Source organism: Ailuropoda melanoleuca, chromosome 2 (assembly GCF_002007445.2).
Source record: "Ailuropoda melanoleuca isolate Jingjing chromosome 2, ASM200744v2, whole genome shotgun sequence".
NCBI lineage: Eukaryota > Metazoa > Chordata > Mammalia > Carnivora > Ursidae > Ailuropoda > Ailuropoda melanoleuca.
This window is the reverse complement of record NC_048219.1, coordinates 98,431,644-98,453,902: the sequence shown is the minus strand read 5'-3', so window position 1 is coordinate 98,453,902 and position 22,259 is coordinate 98,431,644. Positions and strand designations below refer to the sequence as shown.

Below are 22,259 nucleotides of genomic sequence, written 5' to 3'. Positions count from 1 at the left end.
AACTAATTGAATTTCAATTTTAAAAAATTAAAAAGGGATGCCTGGGTGGCTCAGTCATTTAAGTGTCTGCCTTCGGCTCAGGTCATGATCCCTGGGTCCTGGGATCGAGACCCATGTCAGTCCCCTTGCTCAGTGGGGAGCCAGCTTCTCTCTCTGGCTGCTGCTCTTCCTGCTTGTGCGCTCTTTCTCCCCGACAAATAAATAAAATTTTTTAAAAAACCTAAAAAAATAAAATAAAAGCCCATTGTCTTAAATATGCTCAAAGAGCAGAAGGAAACACAGATAAAGAACTAAAGGAAAGAAGGAAAATGATTTATGAACAAAATGAAAATATTGATGAGAAGATACATATAAAAAAAGCAAATTCTAGGGCTAAACTTTTAATAACTGAATTTAAAAATTCACTGGATGAGGGGTGCCTGGGTGGCTCAGTCATTGTCTGCCTTCAGCTCAGGTCATGATCCCAGGGTCCTGGGATCGAGCCCCGCATCCGGCTCCCTGCTTAGCAGGACACCTGCTTCTCTCTCTCCCACTCCCCCTGCTTGTGTTCCCTCTCTCACTGTCTCTCTCTCTGTCAAATAAATAAATAAAATCTTTAAAAATAAATTAATTAATTAAAAAAATAAAAATTCACTGGAGGAGTGCAATATAATGAAGTTTATATTTGGTCATTCAGATGATCAAATATATATTTCCCAGATATATTTAATCTTCATCCACAGTTCCTAAAAATGTTGCAGAACCATAAAGGTGACATGAATGTCTTGTTACTGATGAAGGTGACTTTTGGACCCCACCCAGGGGCAGGGGCTGCTTGCCAGGAGGACTAACCATGTGATTAGGAAGTTGGAACTTTCACTCCTGCCCCCTGACCTGTGGGGAGGGCAGAAAGGCTGGAGGTTGAATCAGCCAATAGCCAATGACACTCAGTGATGGCTATCTAATGCCTCCATAAAAACCCAAGATGACTGGGCTCAGAGAGCTTCCAGATTGGTGAACACATGGATATTGGAGAGAGTGGTGTGCCTGGAGAAAGCATGGAAACTCTGTGCCTTTTGCCCAAACCTCACCCTCATCTCTTCATCTGGCCCTTGTTTCATATTCTTTATCATATCCCTTAATAAACTGGTAAATGCAAGTAAGTCTTTCCCTGAGTTCTGTGAGCCACTCTAACAAATTAAAAGAACCCAAGGAGGAGGTTGTTGGAGGCTCCATCTATAGCCAGTTGGTCAGAGACATAGGTAAGTGCCTGGGCTTATGACTGGTGTCTAAAGTTGGAAGTGGAGGGCAGTCTTTTTTTTTTTTTTTTTTAAGATTGATTGATTTTTAAAAAAGAGAGAGGGAGAGCAGGAGGTAGGACAGAGGGTGAGGACGACAAACAGACACCCCACTGAGTGGGGAGCCTGATGACACAGGGCTCAATCCCAGGACCCTGAGATCATGACCTGAGCCAAAATCAAGACTCAGATGCTTAACCGACTGAGCCACCCAGGTGTCCCTGGGGGGCAGTCTTGTAGGACTGAGCCCTTACCTGTGGAATTTGCTACTATCTCTGGATAGCTAGTGTCAGAATTGAGTTGAATTCTTCGATACCTCGTGTCCAAGAACTGCTCATGTGCCGGAATTGTTTGGAGTTGGTAGGGGGGAAGGGAGCCCTCCCCTACATTGGAATTGGGTCTGGGAGCCCAAAAAGAGTTGGTGTCAGTAGAGGGGGTTCAATAACAGACTTTAACAGGCAGAAGAAGGAATCAGCAAACTAGAAAACAAGTCATTTGGAATTGTCAAGTGTGAGAAGCAGAAAAGAAAAAAGTGAACAGAGCCTGAAAGACTTACGTGGACATCATCTAGAAGCTTAGTAGACACATTATGGGAGCTCCAGTGGAAGAGAAAGAAAAGGGGGCAGAGAGACCATATGAAGGAATAAGAGCCCCAAACTTCCCGAAGCTGAAGAAAGACGGATATATTCAAGCTAGCAAGCTCCAATTCAAATGAACCTAAAGAAACCCACACTGAGTCACATCAAAATCAGACTCTCAAAGACCGAGAGGGAATCTTTAAACCAGCAAGAATAAATCACCTCACTATATATGAGGGATCCTCAATAAGATTATCGACAGAAATCTTGCTGGCCAAGAAGTAGGATGGTGTATTTAAACTGTTAGAGGACAAAACAAAACAAAACAACCCTATCAATGGAGAATTCTATATCCAGCAAAAGTGTCTGACAAAAAAATGAGAGAGAAATTAAGACACTTCCAGATAAACAAAAGCTGAGGAAGTCTGTTGGTACTAGCCCCGCGCTGCAGAAGTGCTAAAGGGAAACCTTCAAAATGAATTGAAAGGATGCCAGACAGTAACTCGAAACTGTCTGAAAATATAAAGTTCTCCAGTAAAGGTAAATAAATGGACACATATAAATACCAGTAGTACTACAATTTTGGTGACAAAAGCATTAAAATAATCATAAATCTATGTTAATGGATACACAATATTTAAAGATGATATTTGTAACATAAAGTAGAAAGGAGTCGACCTGCAAAGGAGAAAAGGTTTTGTATTCAACTGAAGTGAACTTGTATGAGTTTATTTTTTAAAAATATTTTATTTATTCATTTGAGAGCAAGAACATGAGCAGGAGGGAGGGGTAGAGGGAGAAGTAGACTTCCCACTGAGCAGGGAGCCTGATGAGGGACTTGATCTCAGCACCCTGGAATCATGACCTGAGCTGAAGGCAGTTGCTTAACTGCCTGAGCCACCCAGGCACCCTGAAGTTGTATGACTTTAAAATAAATTGCTATAACTTTAAGAGTGCCTGAGTGTCTCAGTCAGTTGGGCATCTGACTCTTGATTTCAGCTCAGGTCGTGATCTCAGGGTCGTGAGATCAAGCCCCACATCGGGCTCTGTGCTCAGTGTGGCCTCTGCTTGAGATTCTCTCTGCCCCTTCCCCTGCTTGTGCTCTCTCTCTCTAAATAAAAAAATAAAATCTTTTTAAAAATTGTTATAACTTTAGGATGTTATATGCAATCCCCATGGTAACCACAAAGAAAATAGCTATAGAGTATACATAAAAATAAATGAGAAGGGAATCAAATATATCACTACAAGAATGAAAAGGAAGGTAGTAATGGAGGAAATAATGGACAAAAAACTATAAGGCATGCAGAAAACAAATCACAAGATAGCAATAGTAAGTTCTTTCCAATGATTAATTACTTTAAATGTAAATGGATTAATCTTGCCAATCAAAAGAGATTGACTGGCAAAATGGTTAAAAAAATAGTTTCAGCTGTAAGATGGATAAGGTTGAGGATCTAATGAATAACATGGTGACTATGGTTGATAACACTGTGCAGCATAATTTAAATTTGCTAAGAGAGTAGAACTTAAATGTTCTCACACACACACACAAACACAAACATATAAATATGTGAAGCAATGGATATGTTAATTACCTAGATGGGAGGAATCTTTTCACAGTGTATATGGAGAGCAGATCATCGTGATGCACACTTTAAATATTTTACAATTATATTTGTCAGTTATTCCTTAATAAAGCTGGAAAACAAACAGGATCTAACCATATGCTGTCTACAAGAGACCCTAAATTTAAGGACATATATAGGTTGAAAATAAAAAGATAGGGGCATCTGGCTGGCTCAGTTGGAAGAGCATGAGACTAATGATCTCAGGGTCATGAGTTTGAGCCCCACGTTGGGTGTAGAGATTGCTAAAAATAAATTAAAGATATTCCTTGCAAATATTAACCAAAAGAGAGCAGAGTGGCTATACTAATATTGGACAAAATACACTTTAAATCAAAAAAATTTACAGAAGACAAAGAAAGATATTATATATTAATAAAGTACAAAACAAGATATAACAATTGTAAATATATATGTAGCAAACATTAGAGCTCCTAAACATATGAAGGAAACATTGACAGGATTGAAGGCAGAAATAGCTCTAAAATAACAGTAGGAGACCAAAATTCCACTTTCAATAATGGATAGAACAGCCAGATAGGAGATAAACAAGTAAATAAGGGACTTAGATAACACCATAGACTAACTGAACTTAGTAGACCTGTACATCCACCCAACCACACAATACACAATTTTCTTTTTTCTTTTCTTTTTTTTTTTTTAAATATTTAATTAATTAATTTATTTGACAGGGAGAGAGACAGCCAGTGAGAGAGGGAACACAGCAGGGGAGTGGGAGAGGAAGAAGCAGGCTCCCAGTGGAGGAGCCCGACGTGGGACTCGATCCCGGGACGCCGGGATCACGCCCTGAGCGGAAGGCAGACGCCTAACGACTGCGCCACCCAGGCACCCCAATACACAATTTTCTTAAGTGCGTGCAGAATATTCTCCAGTAGGAACAATACGTCAGGCCATGAAACAAGTCTTAATAATTTTAAAAGATTGAAATCATACCAAGCATTGTCTGAATAGATGTTTTTCGTAAAAAGATGTACAGACGGGCAAAAGGTGTATAGGGAGGAGCTCAACATTACTAATCATCAGAGAAATTCAACTCAAAACCACAATGAGATATCATCCATACCTGTTAGAATGGCTATTTTCAAAAAGACAAGAAATAGCACGTGTTGGCGAGGACATGGAGAAAAAGGAACCCTCATGCCTTGTTGATGGGAATGAAAATTTTTGCAGCCACTATGAGAAACAGCATGGAGATCCCTCAAAAAAATTTTAAAATGGAATTACTATATCATCCAGTAATTCCACTTCTGGGCATTTATCTGAAGGAAACGAAATCACTATCTTAAAAAAGTACCTTCAGCAAGTAAGTGTGATGAGCTCAACCATATGCCTCAGCAGGGCACTGGTGGAGCTCAGAGGCTCTGCCAGCCAGTGATTTCTACAGATTCCAGCAACAAGGAGGACAGGATGGAGGAGATGTGGGACTGATTGTGCTCCTCCCCGAACACCTGGAGAATGGGCACTCCCGTAATCGGTGTTGCTCTCTGGGCCTTAGATGCACTTTGCCCACTTGCTGGGAACAGGACTCCTAAAACGCCAAATAATGCCTGGAAGCCTGGGGTCCAAGGTCATTTTTGCTGGCTATAAGCAGGGTCTCTGGAACCAGAGGGAGCACACAGCTCTTCTTAAAATCAAAGTTGTTTATGCGCAAGATGAAACCGAACTCTATCTAGGCAAGAGATGTGCTTATGTGTACAAAGCAAAGAACAACACAGTGATTCCTGATGGCAAACCAAACAAAACCAGAGTAATCAGGGGAAAGTAACTCCCGCTCGTGGAAACAATGGCGTGGTTCGTGCCAAATTCCGAAGCAAGCTTCCTGCTAAAGCCATTGGCCACAGAATCCGTGTGATGCTGTACGCCTCAAGGACTTAAACTTAATGAAAAGCGAATAAAGAAAAGTGTAGAAAAAAAAGGTACCTTCAGAGGGGTATTAAGGAAGGCACGTGTTGCGATGAGCGCTGGGTGTTACACGCAACTAATGAATCATGGAACGCTACATCAAAAACTAACAATGTACCGTATGGTGTCTAACTGAACGTCATCATAATAAAAAAGGTACCTTCACCCCCTTCTTCACTGTAGCATTATTTACAATAGTAAGACATGGAAACAACCTGAGTGTCTGTTGATGGATGAATGGATAAAGAAAATGTGACACAGACACAATGGAATGTTACTCAGTCGTAAAAAAGAAAGCAATCCTGACATTTGTGACAATAAGAACAGAACTTGAGGGCATTATGTTGAGTGAAATAAATCGGTCAGAGAAAGACACTGTGTGATCACACTTAAATGTGAAATCTAAAAATGAAAACAAAAAACAAAATCCCAAAACCGAAAAACGGAACTCATAAAAACAAACAAAAAAAACCCTGGAACTCATAGCAGATTGATGGTTGCCAGGGGTTGAGAGTTGGAGGGGGTGGCTGAAATGGGTGAAGGTAGTCAAAAGGTATAAACTTCCAGGTATAAGATAAATAAATCCTGTAGATGTAATATGCATAATGGTGACTATAAGTTTTTAAAAAAAAGCTATTCTGCCTTCCTGGTGAACCTCAAAGATTGATACCACCATCAAGGACGTCAGAGACACACAGTGGTAATCAAAGCCTGTCATAGCTTCATGTAATTCACCTATTTAGCGTGTAGACAAGACAGCTGATTCATGGGGATTGGAAAGCTTAATAACATGGTGAATGCTACCTTATTAAGAGTGGAAGAGCACGCAACTCTTGATCTCGGGGTTGTTAAGTTCGAGCCCCATGTTGGGTGTAGAGATTACTTTAAAAAAAACTTTTTAAAAGATTATTTATTTATTTAGGAGAAAGAGTAAGTGAAAGAGAACATGAGAGGGGCAAAGAGAGAGGGAGAAGCAGTCTCCCGGCTGAGCAGGGAGCCCAATGTGGGCCTCGATCCCAGGACCCTGCGATCATGACCTGAGTCGAAGACTGATGCTTAACTGACTGAGCCACCCAGGTGCCCCTTAAAAAAATTTTTTTAATCTTAAAAAAAAATAAGGTGGTGAACTTATATACAGATCTTCCATTATCTTTCTTTACTGGTACAAATTTTCATAGATCCTAGTGCTTTGAATGCAGTTATTGATATGGCAAAGAAATGGGGAATGCCAGAAGTTTTCTTTTAAATCATTGTATGACTTGCATATCATAAAACCCACCCCTTTAGAGCATAAAATTCAGTAATTTTTAGTCTATTCTCAAAGTAGTGCCATTAGTTTTTTTTTTTTTTAAAGATTTATTTATTTATTCGACAGAGATACAGACAGCCAGCGAGAGAGGGAACACAAGCAGGGGGAGTGGGAGAGGAAGAAGCAGGCTCATAGTCCAAGAGCCTGATGTGGGGCTCGATCTCATAACGCCGAGATCACGCCCTGAGCCGAAGGCAGACGCTTAACCGCTGTGCCACCCAGGCGCCCCGCCATTAGTTTTTCTAAATCCAGAGCATTTTCATGACCCTAGAAAGATCCAGACGGAGCTTACTTGTACCTGACAAGGACCTGAACGTATATTTAGCACCATGCCTCAAAACCATGTCAACCCTCCTGTTCTGGGCCGTGATTTAGAACCCAGGAGTCCGGACCATCTCAACATCCACCTGGACATCCTACTGGTCCCTTGGCCCTTAGGATTCAGTGGTACTCAACGTGTCTGTGGCACATAGAGCAAAGCCATACCTCTTCTGCAGGTAAGTATTTTCTTGAGAAACAGCTTTGGCTCTGCTCGAGAGTGAACATCTCTGGGGTACAAGATGACAAAGGGGCGGTTGTCCGACCATTCTGGTGTCAAATAGATGGGATTAGGCTCGTGTAAATCCTGCAGGCACAAGTTAGCCGCCTGGTTAGGGGCTCGCCCACCCAGTGTGCTCGCTCCTAGCATACTTCCTCCCTCAACCCAGCCTAGGAGCCGCTGACAGAGGAGGAAAGCATTGCTCGAAGCCTGGTGCTCAGACGGCTCTGAACGACCAGCTCCCACCAGCTGTGTGGGCACAGCCCTATTCAGTGGTGCACTGAAGGGCAGTGGAGATGGGGCGTCCTCCCGAAGCACAGGACTCCAGGCAACGCATCACTGTGGGGTCCTCTTTGCCCAGAGGAAAGATGATGTGAGATGAGACTCTCCTGATTTCACGAGTGATTGCTAAAGCCAGTGGTCAGGAATTTGGAAGGAACGAGATTTAAAAAACTGATAGCAAGGAGGTTAGAGAAAGAGGTAGAATGGGCTCTGAATGCGACGATATTTGTGTCTCGTGGGAATAGTCCCCACAAGGCCACCCTTTGCAGAGGAAGGTTTTTTTCAGTAATCAATCTCTTTTCCCCGCCAGTACTTACTCATTGACAAAGTGGGACAGTGGTCAGGTGGAGGTGTTGGCTCCACAGCATGGAATTGACCACTCCAAAATCCATTTGGCTACTTACCACTACCAAGCGCACTCAATATGGCACCATAGCATGGGGGACCAGTCTGCCCCCTGGTGGAGGTTGACTGCATTGGCCCTCCTCACCACGGGCGTGGCAGTGATTTTTCCTTATTGGAGTAGACATTAATTCTGCAAATGAATTTTCCTTCCCTATCTGCCATGTTTTTGCTGGGAGCATCATCAATTGACTTAACAGAGGTCTCTGCCCCTCAACATTGCTATTGATCAAGAAATTTATATCAAAAAGAAAAAGAAACTTATTTCACAGCATAAAGAAAAGTAATGCAATGGGTTAATCATACCCACAAGACTCATGGGTTTAACCATGTACCTTATCACCCGAAGTAGCTGGTCTTCTGGAGCAATGGGATGGCCGAAGGCTGTAAGAGACAGCACCTCACAAAAGTGAATTTCTATTCTACACAATACAGTCTGTCCCGAATCAATATGTGGCCCTATTTTTTCCTCTTTTTTTTTTAAAGATTTTATTTATTTATTTGACAGAGAGAGAGACAACTAGCGAGAGAAGGAACACAAGCAGGGGGAGTGGGAGAGGAAGAAGCAGGCTCATAGCGGAGGAGCCTGATGTGGGGCTCGATCCCATAACGCCAGGATCATGCCCTGAGCCGAAGGCAGACACTTAACGACTGAGCCACCCAGGCGCCCCCCTATTTTTTCCTCTTAAGCAGAATACTTGAGTTCAGGGATTGAAGGGCTAATCACCTCCCTCGCTGTACAACTAGTGATCAACTCACAAGACATTTTTTTCAAGATTTATTTATTATTTGAGAGACAATGCCTGTAGGGGGCAGGGGCAGAAGGAGAGGAAGAGAAAATCCCAAGCAGACTCCCCGTTGAGCATGGAGTCCAATGCGGGGCTTGATCCCACAATCCCAAGATCATGACCTGAGCCGAAATCAGGACTCAGACACTCAACTGACTGAACCACTTAGGTGCCCTAAGACATTTGTTTGTATATCCCCACAGTCTGGGGATCTGTTATTTAAGTAGTCTGGGTTACTCAAAGTAATTCTTCACTAGAAGAATTTAATTAATTTAAAGTAGAATTTGAGAGGTGCCTGGGTGGCTCGGTTAGTGAAGCATCTGCCTTCGGCTCAGGTCATGATCCCAGGGTCCTGGGATCAAGCCCCGCATCAGGCTCCTTGTTCAGTGGGGAGTCTGCTTCTCCCTCTCCCTCTGCCCCTTCTCCTGTTCTGTCTCGCTCTGTCAAATAAATAAATAAATAAAATCTTTTTTTAAAAAATTAGAATTTGAGACCCTTCCTTGGCCCATTTGGGGCTCCACAGAGCAAATAAGAATACAGGGAGTTATCATGTTAACTAGGGTGACTGACGCTAATTTTCAAAAGGAGATATCATTACTGCTACACAGCAAGGGGCCGGAAATCTTCAGGGACTGCTCTTAGCATTGCTATGTCTAATGGTAAAATTAATGGGAAACAAAAGTAATCCAACATAAACAGAATCACTAAGAGCTCGGATCCCTCAGCAATGGTTTTGGGTCACCTCATTAGGTAAAGAATTTTTAGGGGTGAGAATAAGAATAAGACCTTGGGTATATGGCAGAGTGTCTGCTTTGGGTCAGATGTGAGGGAAGGAGAGAAGGTCATCACTCTTCTCTGCATTCCCCACACTGTCCTTGCCTCCCCTCCCCTCCTCACCCCAGGCTGGATGGAGCCCCCTCCTCTGGGCTCCCACAGCCCTCGGGCTCCTCCAGCTTTGCAGCCCTCACGCCACGGACACACCCATGCTTTTCCCCTCTCAGAGGACAGGAGCTTTGACCTATCTCTGCTGCCCGCCCAGGGACCAGCGCAGCACCGGCACTCAAGAGCCACCCGAAGATGGAGCCCGGGAGGCAGAGGTGGGGTGGGCTCTGTCGGGGAGGCGGCTTGGCTGAGGAGCGTGGCAGTCCCAGAGGAGGCTGCCAATGGCTCGCCAGAGCTGCAGCCAGAAGGCTCCAGCCACCCAGCAGAGAGGCAGGCTCCAGCCGCATGGTCGTTCCTGCTCTCCACCCACCTCCCAGAACCAACCACACACCAGGTCCAAAGAGCAGGGGGAGAACCATGACGGGGATTTGGAGGCCAGGAGCCTGGTGGAGACAGAGCCAAACAGGAACAAGTGGGGAGGGAAGCAAGTCTCTCTGCTCTGAGAGGTATGCAGGCAGAGATGACAGTGAAATAATATAATCCTACATCCCATTATTGAATTCCCTGCACGGAGTCACATACTCTGCTGAACGATTCACATTTCCGTTTTGCAAAGGAGAAGACAGAAGCTCTGAAAATTCGAGCAGTTGCCCAAGGAGTGATGGTTACTCAGCGGCCTCACCAGTGATTGATGAGCTGTGTGCCTCCCTAAAGCCGCCGTGCCTCCTACCATTGCCTAAGAACCAGGAAACACCTAGGGGAAGAAATCTACACTGCATTGATATTACAGGGTGTGTAAGTTAGCCATTGCTGCGTAACAAATTGCTCCAAAATTTACCATTTAAAATAACAAACATTTTAAAATCTTGCACTCCCGTCTGGGTGGTTCTGGCTCGGGATCTCTCATGATGCTGCAAGTCAACTTGTCGGCACAGCTCTGGTCACTGAAGGCTTGCCTGGGGCTGGAGATGCTGCTTCCCAGGAGACTCGCTCGGGTGGCTGTTGGCTGGAAACCTCAGGAGCTCACCACACAGGCCTCTCCACGGGGTTATCTGAGTGTCTTCTCAAGATGGCAGCTGGCTCCCCTAGAATGAACGACCCAAGGGAAAATGAGGAGGAAGTCTCAGTGCTTTTTATGACTGAGTCGCAGGAATCACACACAGTCATTTTCCCTTTATTTGCTAGAAGTGAGTCACTAAGTCCAGCCAATATACAAGGGAAGAGGAATTAGGCTCCATCTCTTAAAGGGAGGAATGCCAAATATCAACTATTTTAAAACCACAACTTAAGGATGAGACCAATCATATTTGTGTTTCTTTTTTTTTTTTTTTAGATTTATTTATGTATTTAAGAGACAGAGAGAGCAGGGGTGTGGATGAATGTGACCTAATCACATGAGCCTTTTAAACCTGGGTCTACAAGTCAGAGAAAGAAATCATAGAGATTTAAAGCTGCAGCAGATGCTCTCCCATTGACCCTGGGGAAGCAAACTGCCATGGTGTTGGAGAGGGCTATGGGGCAGGACATGGGGCAGGAAAGGGCAGCCCCCAGGGCCAGAAGCAGGGTTGTTAGTCCTACAGACGCGAGGAATTGGGCTCTGCCAACGACTATGTGAGCTTGGAAGAGGACCTGGCTCCAGAAAGGAATGAGGCCCAGCCAGCATCTTGACTGCAGCTTTCTTAGCCCCTGAGCAGAGGACTCAGATAACCCAAGCCTGGGCTCCTAATCATGGAGACCAAAATCAGACATCTGCGTTGTTCTGAGCTGCTTGCTCATGGTAATCTGTTGTGCAGCCAGAGAGCTATTACAGGAAGCATGATAACATTTTCATATATTTATTTCCTATATCAACAGACACAAAATAAACTTGGGTTCATATAATATTTACTCTTTTACAAATGGCTTTTGTCATTTACTATGTCAGAAGCATTTTCCCATATCATTAAATATTTATCTAGAACTGGACTCTAATGACCACATAAAGTATGGGCATATCATAGTTTAGACCCCAGTCTAAATTCCATTCTTGTATATGCGTCTGTATACACTCGTCCTGTGATTTTGCTGGGGGATAGTCCTGGAACTGGAATTCTTTTTTTTTTTTTCAAGGTTTTATTCATTTATTTGAGAGAGAGGGAGAGTGAGAGAGCACGAGCAAGGGGAGGGGAAGGGGCAGAGGCAGAGGGAGAAGCAGAGCTTCCCCTGCCCTTCCCTCTGAGCGGGGAGCCCAACCTGGGGCTGTGGGGCTGGAGCCCAGGACCCTGGGATCATGAGCTGAGCCAAAGGCCAATGCTTAACTGACTGAGCCACCCAGGCACCCATGGAAGTAGAATTCTTAAGTCACAAGGTTTGCACTTCAAGATTTTTCATTCATCAAGCGGAAACGTCCCTCAGAAGGGCTGTGCCAGTTTACACTCCCACAAGCAGGGTCTATGAGTGCCCCCTTACACACTCACTCACTCATACCCCTTCCCATTTGGCTACCATTTTGATAGTTCAGTTTTTTTTTTTTTAAAGGTAACTATTGTGTGTGTTTCTGTCTCATGAGTGTTTGTGTCTCGTGTATGTTTGTGTGTGCAATGGGGTATGTCTGGATTCTTTTTAAAAAATTTTTAATTTAAATTCAATTAATTAACGTATAGTGTATTATTAGTTTCAGACGTAGAGTTCAATGACCGATCAGTCTTATGTAATGCCCAGTGCTCATTACATCACGTGCCCTCCTCAATGTCCATCACTCAGTTACCCCATCTCCCCACCCACCTCTCCACTCCCTCCAGTAGCCCTCAGTTTGTTTCTTGTGATTATGGTTTGTCGTCTTCTCTGGTTTTGTCTTGTTTTATTTTTTCCCCTCTTCCCCTGTGATCGTTCCTCTGTTTTGTTTCTTGAAATCCACATATCAGGGAAATCATATGATACGTGTCTTTCTCTGACTGGGGATCTGTCTGGATTCTACAGTGAGGTTAACCCCTTCAAAAAGAAGGGTTTTCCTTTAGGAACTAGACAGTCATTTTCTTTTGGTGGGAACATGGCAATTATTTCACCAAATGTCCTTTTCTCTCCTCAATAAAACTGCAAACTCTTTGAAGGCAGGATTTATACTTTTGTCCCTTTTGGTCCTTCTCGGGAATTAATTCAGGGCTGAATTCCCTCGATAAGGCTGTGGTGTGTTGATAACAAGGAAAATGTCCTGTGGGTGTGTGTTGAAGTATCTCTCTGGGGTTTTGGTTTGCATTTCCCTGATTATTAATGACGCTGAGCACCTTTTCTTAACTCTCATTCGGATATTTAGTTTTGTAAACCACTGGCCTATGACCTACTTGTCTTCTGGTGTTTTTCTTATTGACTTACGAGAGTTTTTCTTTTATATAGTTTGATATTAAGCCCTTTGGTGGTTAAACATACTGTGAATATATTTTCCCACTCTCTAACTTTTTCACTGTTCTTTTTATTTAAGATTTTATTTCTAAGTAACCTCTACACCGAGTGTGGGGCTCAAACCTACGACCCAGAGAGCAAGAGTCACATGCTCTACCTACTGAGTCAGCCAGGCGCTCCACTTTTTTACTGTTTTAATGGTTTTTTTGATGAGTAGAAATTATTATTTTTGAATTAATTTTTCAGTCCATTTCTTTATGACAATTTATGTCTTATTTAAGCAGTCTTCTCTACCTTAAGGTCATAAAGATATTCCCAGTTATCTTCTCAAAGTTATATTGTTTTGCCTTTCGTGTTTAGGCCTAACTCCTCCTAGAATTCATTTTTGTGCATGGTGTGAGGTAGGGGTCAAGTTTCTCTTCCTTTTCTCCCCATGTATGTCTGGTGGACCCAGTCCATTTATTGAAAATACTTGCCTTTTCCCACTTCTCTGCAATGCCGCCTTTGTCATAAATTAAATGTCCAGCTATGCATGGGTCTTTTTCTGGGCTCTTTGGGGTCCCTTCCTGTCTGTCTATTACTGCAGAATACCATACTCCCTTAATTATTGCGATCTTTCTAAAAATTCTTGATTTCTTGTAGAACAAATTCTCCCACCTTTTTCTCTTCTTCATCTTTTTTTTTTTTCTTTAGAGAGAGAGCACGAGCAGGAGGGAAGAGCAGAGGAGGGAGAGGGAGAAGCAGATTCCCTGCTGAGCAGGGAGCCCCATGTGGAGCTCGATGCAGGGCTCAATGCAGGGCTCAATCCCAGGACCCCGAGATCATGACCTGAGCTGAAGGCAGACGCTTAACCTACTGAGCCACCCAGGTGCCCCCCCGCCTTTTCACTTCTTAAGTCTCTTGGCTATTTTTGAGCTTTTGCATTTCCGTGCACAGTTCGAAATCAGCTTTTCAATATACATAAAAACCCTTGGAAATTTTATTAGAACTTCATTAAATATGTAGCTTATTTGGGGGAGAACTGACAACTTTATAATACTATGTCTTCCAATGAACATATCTCTCCATTTAGTTTAATTTTCATTTTCTCTCAAGAATATTCTTATTGTTTTCTTCAGAGAAGTGTTGTCCCTTTTTTTTTGTTAGATTTGTTTCTAGGTCCTTAGAATTTTTATTCTGTTGTAAGCAGTATCTATTTAAATTTTTCATTTTCTGTTTGTTGTTGATATATGGATGTGGTTTATTTCTACTGAATTTTGTCCAGCAACTTTGCTGAACTTATTAATTCAAATAATTTATCTGTGAATTCTTTGGATTTCCTATTTACATAGTTATTTCTTCCATAAACTGTGATAGTTTTATTTCCTCTCTTCCAATCTTTATGACTTTAATCTCTTTTTTCTTGACTTTCTACATTTAGACCTTTTCAGGGCCTGCAGTGCAACATCCAACAGGGCAGCAATAATTTGCATCCTCGCTTTGTACCAGATCTCAAAGGGAAAGCTGTCAACATCTCATCATTAAGTATGTTATTTGCCCTAAGTTTTTGCAGGCAACCTTGATCAGATTAAAAAAGTTTCCTTCTATTCTGAGTTTTCTAAAAGTATGCTTAACATCATAAATGGACATTGAGTTTTATCAAGTGCTGTTTCTATTAAAATGATCATGAGTTTTCCTCATACTCTTTTCATGTGATGAATTTCATTAATTGATTTTCTAATGTTAAACCAACCTTGGAGTAAACACTCCTTGATCATTATACGTTACAAGATTCAGTTTGCTAATATTTTATTTGGGAGTTTTGTGTCTATGTTAATGAGTAAGATTGGCCTGTAATTTTCCTTTCTCATAATGTCTTATCGGGTTTGGTATCAAGGTTATGCTGACCTGGTCAGGTAGTGTTCCCTCTCGTTCTATTTTCTGGAAGAGTTTGTGTGGGATAAAAATAAAGAATTGGCGCTTTTCTCTTATGTGTTTGGTAAAACACATCAATGCAGCTCTCTGGCCTTGGAGTTTACTTTGTGCCAAGTTTTAAAATTATATATTCAATTTCTTTAATCGCTGTAAGACTCTTAATTCCTTTTCTATCGTGTCGGTTTTGGATTGTTGTTGTTTTTCTAAATTTGTCCATTTTGTCTACATTTTAGCAGAGTATGGTTATTGTTACATTGTATATACTCATCTTGCTTCTTTATTTTTATTTTTTAGGAGAGCAATACAGTTGTTTTTAGTGTATCCACATAGTTGTACAACCTTTCCAGAATATTTTAATTATTCCAAAAAGAAACTCTATCCATTAGCAGTCACTCCCATTCTTTTCCTCCTCCAGGCCTTACCAACTACTAGTCTATTTTCTGTCTCTTTGGACGTTTCATACAAATGGAATTACAGAGTATGTAGCCTTTGTTGACTGCCTTCTTTCACTTAATATAATTTTTTCAAGTTATGCCATGTTGTAGTATGTAGCGGTACATCATTCATTTTTATTGCCAATTAATGGCTCATTATAGGGACATTCTACCTTCTGTTGATCTGTTCATCAGCTGATGGCCATTTGTGTTTCTACTTTTGGGCTGTTACGAATAATGTTGCTATAAACATTCTTTTGTAAGTTATTGTGTGGACATATATTTTCTTGGGTAAATATCTAGGTTTGACCTTGCTAGGTCATATGGAGATTCTGTGTCTAACTTTGAGGCACTGCCAAACTGTTTTTCAACATGATTATACCATTCATTTTACATTCCCACCAACAATATATGAAGGTTCCAATTTTTCCACATCTTTGCTAAATTTGTAATTATCTGTCTCTTTGACTCTAGGCTTTCTAGTGAGTGTGAAGTGATATCGTGGTTTTAATTTATATTTCTTTAATTATTGATGGTGATCATATTTCATATTTTCATATTTTTTCCAAAAAGTCTGTTCAGATCCTTTGCTTATGTAAAAATTGGGTTATTTGTCTTTTATTGTTGACTTGTAAGGGTTCTTTTTATATTCTGGATATAAGTTCCTTATCAGATTTGTGATTTGAAATCTTTTGTTTTTGTTCTGTGGGTGCTTTTTTTCACTTTTTGATGTTGATGATGTTTTGTTTTGTTTTTACAGATTTATTTATTTAGTTTAGAGAGAGAGAGAAAGAGAACACAAGCACAGGGAGGGGCAGGAGAGGGAGAGAAACTTTAGCAGACTACGCGCTGAGCTCAGAGCCAGACACAGGGCTTGATCTCACGACCCTGAGATCATGACCTGAACCAAAAACAAGAGTCGGACACTCAACTGACTGTACCACCCAGGGGCCAGTTGTTTTGTTTTTTTAAGTAGGTTCCACACCCAGCATGGAGTCCAATGCAGGGCTTGAACTCACAATCCTGAGATCAAGACCTGAGCTGAGATCAGAGTCAGATGCTTAACCAACTGAGCCACCCAGGTACCTCTGTGATGATGTTTTTTGAAGTATAAAAAATTTTTCAAGTTTTTCATTTTGGTAAAATCCAATTTGTCTTTCTCTTTTGTTGCTTGTGCTTTGGGTGTCATATTGCCTAATACAAGGTCATGAAGATTTGACGTGTGTTTTCTTCTAAGAGTTTTATAGTTTTAACTTATATTAGATCTTTAATTTATTTTAAATTAATTTTTGTATATGGTATGAGGTAGGGATCTAAATTCATTCTTTTCTTTTGCATGTTTTCCCATGGTTCCTAACTATCTTTTCAACCTGATCTCTGAAGATGGTTCTTTTCTCATTCCTGATAATCGAAAATTTGTGACTTTTTAAAATCTCAGTTAATCTTGCCAAGTGTTTATTGATTTGGGGATGTTGTTAATTGTATTAGTCTTTCTGATAATTACCTTTTTATCTTATTGATCTTCCCTATTACATGTTTTTTATTTAATTCTTATCTGCATAATATTATTTACCTTCTCCTACTTTGTGTTTCTCTTGCTATTGTTTTTCTAACTTCCTGAGATAAATGTTACATCGTAAGGTTCAGCTTTTCCTTTCAACTAATGTATGCACCCAAGGCTAAAATTTTCCTGTAAGCTTGGCTTTAGCTGCATTCCACAAATTTTGATATGTGATATTTTCATTATCATCCAATCGAAGAAAATATTTTCTAATTCCCACTGTAATTTCTTCCTTGTCCATTGGCTTATTTGGAGGTGCGTTTTTAAATATAGCACTTGCATGATATATCTTTTTCCAATCTGTTCTCAACTTACGTGTATCTTTATGTTTAGATGTGCCTCTTGGAAACAGTATATAGCTGTGTTGTTTTTTTTTTAATCCACTCTAAAATTTATTTCCCCCATTTTATTGGCATATTCTGTCCATTTGTATCTAATGTAATTGGTAAGATGTTGGCTTAAATCTAATGTGTCTCTATGTGCCTTCTATTTGTTCCATCAGCAGTATTTCCTTTTCTTTCCTTTTGCCTTCTTTTGGAGTCATTATTTTTTAATTATACAGTTTTACCCTTTTTATGTGTTTGGAAGTTATACCTCACCTTGCTTTAATTTTATTTTTAGGTTTTCTCTAGAGTTTCAAAATGCATCACTGACTTTTCAAATCCTAATGGGTTTTTTTCTTTTTTAAGATTTTATTTATTTCTTTGAGACAGAGAGAGAGAGAGAGCATGCGAGCAGCATAAGGGGCAGAGGGAGAGGAAGAAGCAGACTCCCCACTGAGCGGGGAGCCCTATGTGGGGCTCAATCCCAGGACCCCGAGATCATGATCTGAGCCGAGGGCAGACACTTAACCAACCGAGCCACCCAGGCACCCCTCAAATCTTAATGCTAATCAGTACTTCTAGTAGTCCCTTCTTGGAACACTTGAGCCTCAGTTGGCTCCCTTTTTACTTACATACCATTGTTATAAATTTAAATTCTATGCATTTGAAATTGCACAGGACAGTACTATTGTTGTTTTACACAGGCAGAATCATTTAGATTTGCCTCCATAATTACCATTTCAATTGATCTTCTTCCTTTCTGCAACAACTGCCTGGTATCTGGGATCATTTCTTTCTGCCTTTCTGGAAAAGTCCATTTAGCCCTTTTTTATCTTTTCTTTTTTTCTTTTTTTTTTTTTTTAAAGATTTTGTTTATTTATTCGACAGAGATAGAGACAGCCAGCGAGAGAGGGAACACAAGCAGGGGGAGTGGGAGAGGAAGAAGCAGGCTCATAGCAGAGGAGCCTGACGTGGGGCTCGATCCCACAACGCCGGGATCACGCCCTGAGCCGAAGGCAGACGCTTAACCGCTGTGCCACCCAGGCGCCCCTCTTTTTTATCTTTTCTAATATTTTATTTATTTTTTTGCCAGAGAAAGGGCTAGCACACAAGCGGGGGGAGCAGCAGGCGGGGGCGGGGAAGACTCCCCGCCTAGCAAGGAGCCTGATGCGGGACTCGATCCCGGAACCCTGGGATCATGACCTAAGCCCAAGGCAGACACTTAACCGACTGAGCCCCCCAGGTGCCCAAAGTCTGTGTTTGATTACTCCAACGGCTGGTGCGCTTGCAGCTCTTTATCCATTGTCTGTTTTATTCTGTTGGTCTTTGTTCACGTTGTGCTGCCCCTGCATGTGGCAGGTTACTATTTCTTGTGTGCTGAACAGCGTACTTGAAAGGTTGTATGAATATTTTTATGGCCTGCATGATGTTGTCTTCCTCCAGAGAAGATTCATGTCCGCTCCTGCCAGGCACTTGGGGCAGTAGCGACGTGGATCATGTTACGTCTACTGAGGGAATCAGGCTGTCCACAGCCTTGCTCCAGCATCTCAGTTGTCTCAGTTTTCTTTTCTGGATCGGCAAACACACCCAGGACACATGTTGCCCTAAATGCTAGGTTGGCTCTCCAGATTTCCATCTCCTCATGCTAATTCCCCGTCATTCCTAGTAATTTTTCATTACTTTAACTCTTTGATGCTTCAATCAAATTTGCAAAATTTTTTGTCCAGTTTTTTTAGTTACCTTCTGTAGAAAGTTTTACCCAAAATTATCTGGTGTATCATTATCAGAAGAGGAAATCCTATTCTTTTTATTGTCCATTTTCCATTATTTGTGAGCATTCCCCCCGTGTTTCAGAATTTTGGAGCACACACTCTTACATGCTGGATGGTATTCCATCAAAAAGCTAAGCCATGATTTATTCAGCTCTTCATCTTTAATAGGATGTTTTGGCACGTCTGTCTGTCTGTTGTTCAGGGTTTTCCATTACAAATCATGGCGTCCCCTTCAGTTAGTGTAAGCAGGAAAGGATTTCTTTCTTTCTTCTTTCTTTCTTTTCTTTCTTTAAAGATTTTATTTATCTATTTATTTATTTGCAAGAGAAAGAGAAAGAGCACAAGCAGGGGCAGAGGGGGAGGGAGAAACGGTCTCCCCGGTCTCCCCGTTGAGCAGGGAGCCCGATGTGGGACTCAATCCCAGGACCCTGGGATCATGACCTGAGCTGAAGGCAGATGCTTGACTGACCGAGCCCCCCCACCCCCGGCGCCCATGGAGGGGATTTCATACAGAGTTTGGTAGTGGACATTATCTTTGGCGGAACCAGAGGCTCAGTTTAAGGAACAACAGCAGACAGAAAATCCCTTCCCAGATGATGGGACAAACTTTCACGGTCCACCTACTGTTCAGTAGCTATGACCTGACCCTCAGACAAACTAGAACTGCACCTGAGCTGTCCCCCAAGAACCAAATGTCACCACCATTGTGTCCATTCTTGACAAAAGGTGCTTTCCACCACGTGAGGTGCACTCCTTCACAGAACCTAGCATGGTTCTGGGACCCAGTACCAGTGGAGCATGGCTCAGCAGGTGAGGAAAGCACGCTGAGACTGGGAAAGGTGTGAAGGCAGCCAGTCCTACTCAGAGTCGACATCTCTCCTTCGTAACCGGCGTTTCTGAGAGCAGCCATCTTCCTGAGCGCTTCCCTCTCTGGGTGTGTCTTTCTGGGGCTCTCTTTCCCATTCTTTGGAGGATGTCTCACTCAGAGTATAAGGGACCTCAGACTTGGCGGAAAAAGCAGGACCCTCTTTAATTAATAACAACGTGGATACCATCAGAACCATTTCCCTCTTGGGCCTTTATTAGGAAGCAAAACCAGGTGGGAGAGAGTGAGCTGAGCAGGAAAAAGAACCGAAAGAGGCAAAGCCACCCTAACGTTTAGGGGCCTAACGGGCTGTGGGAAACTGATGCTGGGAAGGAGATCTCCTATCTCCCCCCTCCTCCATTGCCACGTGCAGAAAGGGGGTCCTAGAAAGGCTGATATTGTCCAATACTTGGGTGTCCCCTTAGGCCTGTTAGGACACCAGATGGTCTCAAGTAGTGTGGCAGTCCTTGAATGGTGGTCCACAGATGTGTTCTCAGGGGTCAGCAACTTCTCTACAAGAAGTAAAAATTGGGAGTTTCTAGGTCTGTCATAATCAAAGGAAATAGGAGACATCTAAATCGGCCTATAGGGACACCTGGGTGGCTCAGTCAGTTAAGCATCTGCCTTCAGCTCAGGTCATGATCCCAGGGGCCTGGGATCGAGTCCTGCATGGGGCTCCCTGCTCAGTGGGGAGCCTGCTTCTCCCTCTGCCTCTGCCTCTCTCTCATGAATAAATAAATAAAATCTTTAAAAGAATAAATCACTCTATAGCTTAATAGTCTCACACATTATTCTGCTTTTAAGTAACAAAATATTTGATAATACAAATATATATATACAACATGCATGTTAGTAATGAGCTATAAAAATAAAATGAACACCTGTGAGCCCACCACCCAAATTATGAGCCAGAACATCATCAGTGACATTGAACTTGGCCACCTGCTCCTCCTTGTCTTGTTCTCCCACGTTGAGGCAAAATACACAATGCAGACCAAACTCGAAAATGGCCCATGCAGACAAAACTAGATCCAACTCATTTCATGAACGTAAGTGCAAAAACATGGCATTCTTGTAAATGACTCTGATAATCATAAAAGACATTTAAGCCCCTTTTATTTTAAGATTTTATTTATTTGACACAGAGAGACAGCCAGCGAGAGAGGGAACACAAGCAGGGGGAGTGGGAGAGGAAGAAGCAAGCTCCCAGTGGAGCATGGAGCCTGATGCAGGGCTCGATCCCAGAACACGGGGATCACGCCCTGAGCTGAAGGCAGACACTTAACGACTGAGCCACCCAGGCGCCCCTAAGCCCGTTGCTTAAAATGGTATGAAATAATCACTTGCTATCTAAAAACCGCATTGTGGTCGCCAGTCATCGTCAGGGTCAAACAAGTTCCTCTCTTTCACTTTGCTAAACTCTTCCTAAATACTCTTTTACCGAGCGGGTTTTAACAGTTGCTGCTTCGGCACCTGCCCCTCCCCCCAAACGACCAACCACTCTCTTGAACTGGTTTTAGATCCACTGACCTTGTAAAGTTTTACTACAACCTTTGTATCTCTAAAAGAAACGGTAATTCAGTTTGGGTCACTTTCACCTTTAAAAACTTCAGAAAATGGTAAGATATTCTACACATCCTTCTGGACCTTTCTTTTACCTTAAAACGGTGTTCCTAAGATTTATCCGTGTAGATAAATGCGGCCATAGTGCATTCGTTGCCCGTTCTGTATCGGACCCCATCATGGGAATGTCGCCAAAGCCTCTGTCCTCCCTCCTGGTAGGGCCGCTTTGGGCTGTGCCTTGCCTTGCTATTAGGAATCATGGTGCCCCCAACGCTTGCATGTGTCCTCCAAAACCCTCACATCTCGGTTTGTCTAGGGCATGCCTCAGGAGTGGAATGGGTGGGTTGGAAGGTCCATGAATCTTTAACTTTACAAGAGAATGTGAAACTTTTCCACAGTGGTCATACTGCTTCTCATCGTTTTTGAGCTAGTGGAAGCCAAAAGGCTCAGCTGAGTTTGCACAGAGGAGAAATGGAAGAAGACAGCGTTGGGACCCAGGCCCGACTCCAAGGCCAAGGTTACTCCCTCACTTAATTGGTTTAATTGACCACTGACTCAAAAGTAGTGGCTAACACAACATGCCAGGTAGGGGCCGGGGCACTTTTTATTTTTAATTGACTTACAGAGAGCCTACGAGGTGGGCACTATTGGCCCTCTGCCTACTCAGAGGAAGAAACAGAGAGGAAAGGTTACAGACCTGCTCAAGGGCACGCAGAGCTGGGACTGGAACCCAGGTGGTGCAGCCACAGCGGCTGTGTTCTTAGGTTTCGTGGCAGGGCCTCTGAAGAAACAGAAAATCTCTAGGTCATGGGGCATGCCCTTGAGATCACAGGCTACTCGAG

The 22,259-nt window shown here is 42.4% G+C and overlaps 1 pseudogene; it reads left to right on the top strand.

The window, feature by feature from the left end:
- The first annotated feature begins 5,047 nt into the window (after positions 1-5,047).
- On the top strand, positions 5,048-5,379 carry LOC109490022 (annotated as a pseudogene).
- The last annotated feature ends 16,880 nt before the right edge of the window (positions 5,380-22,259 follow it).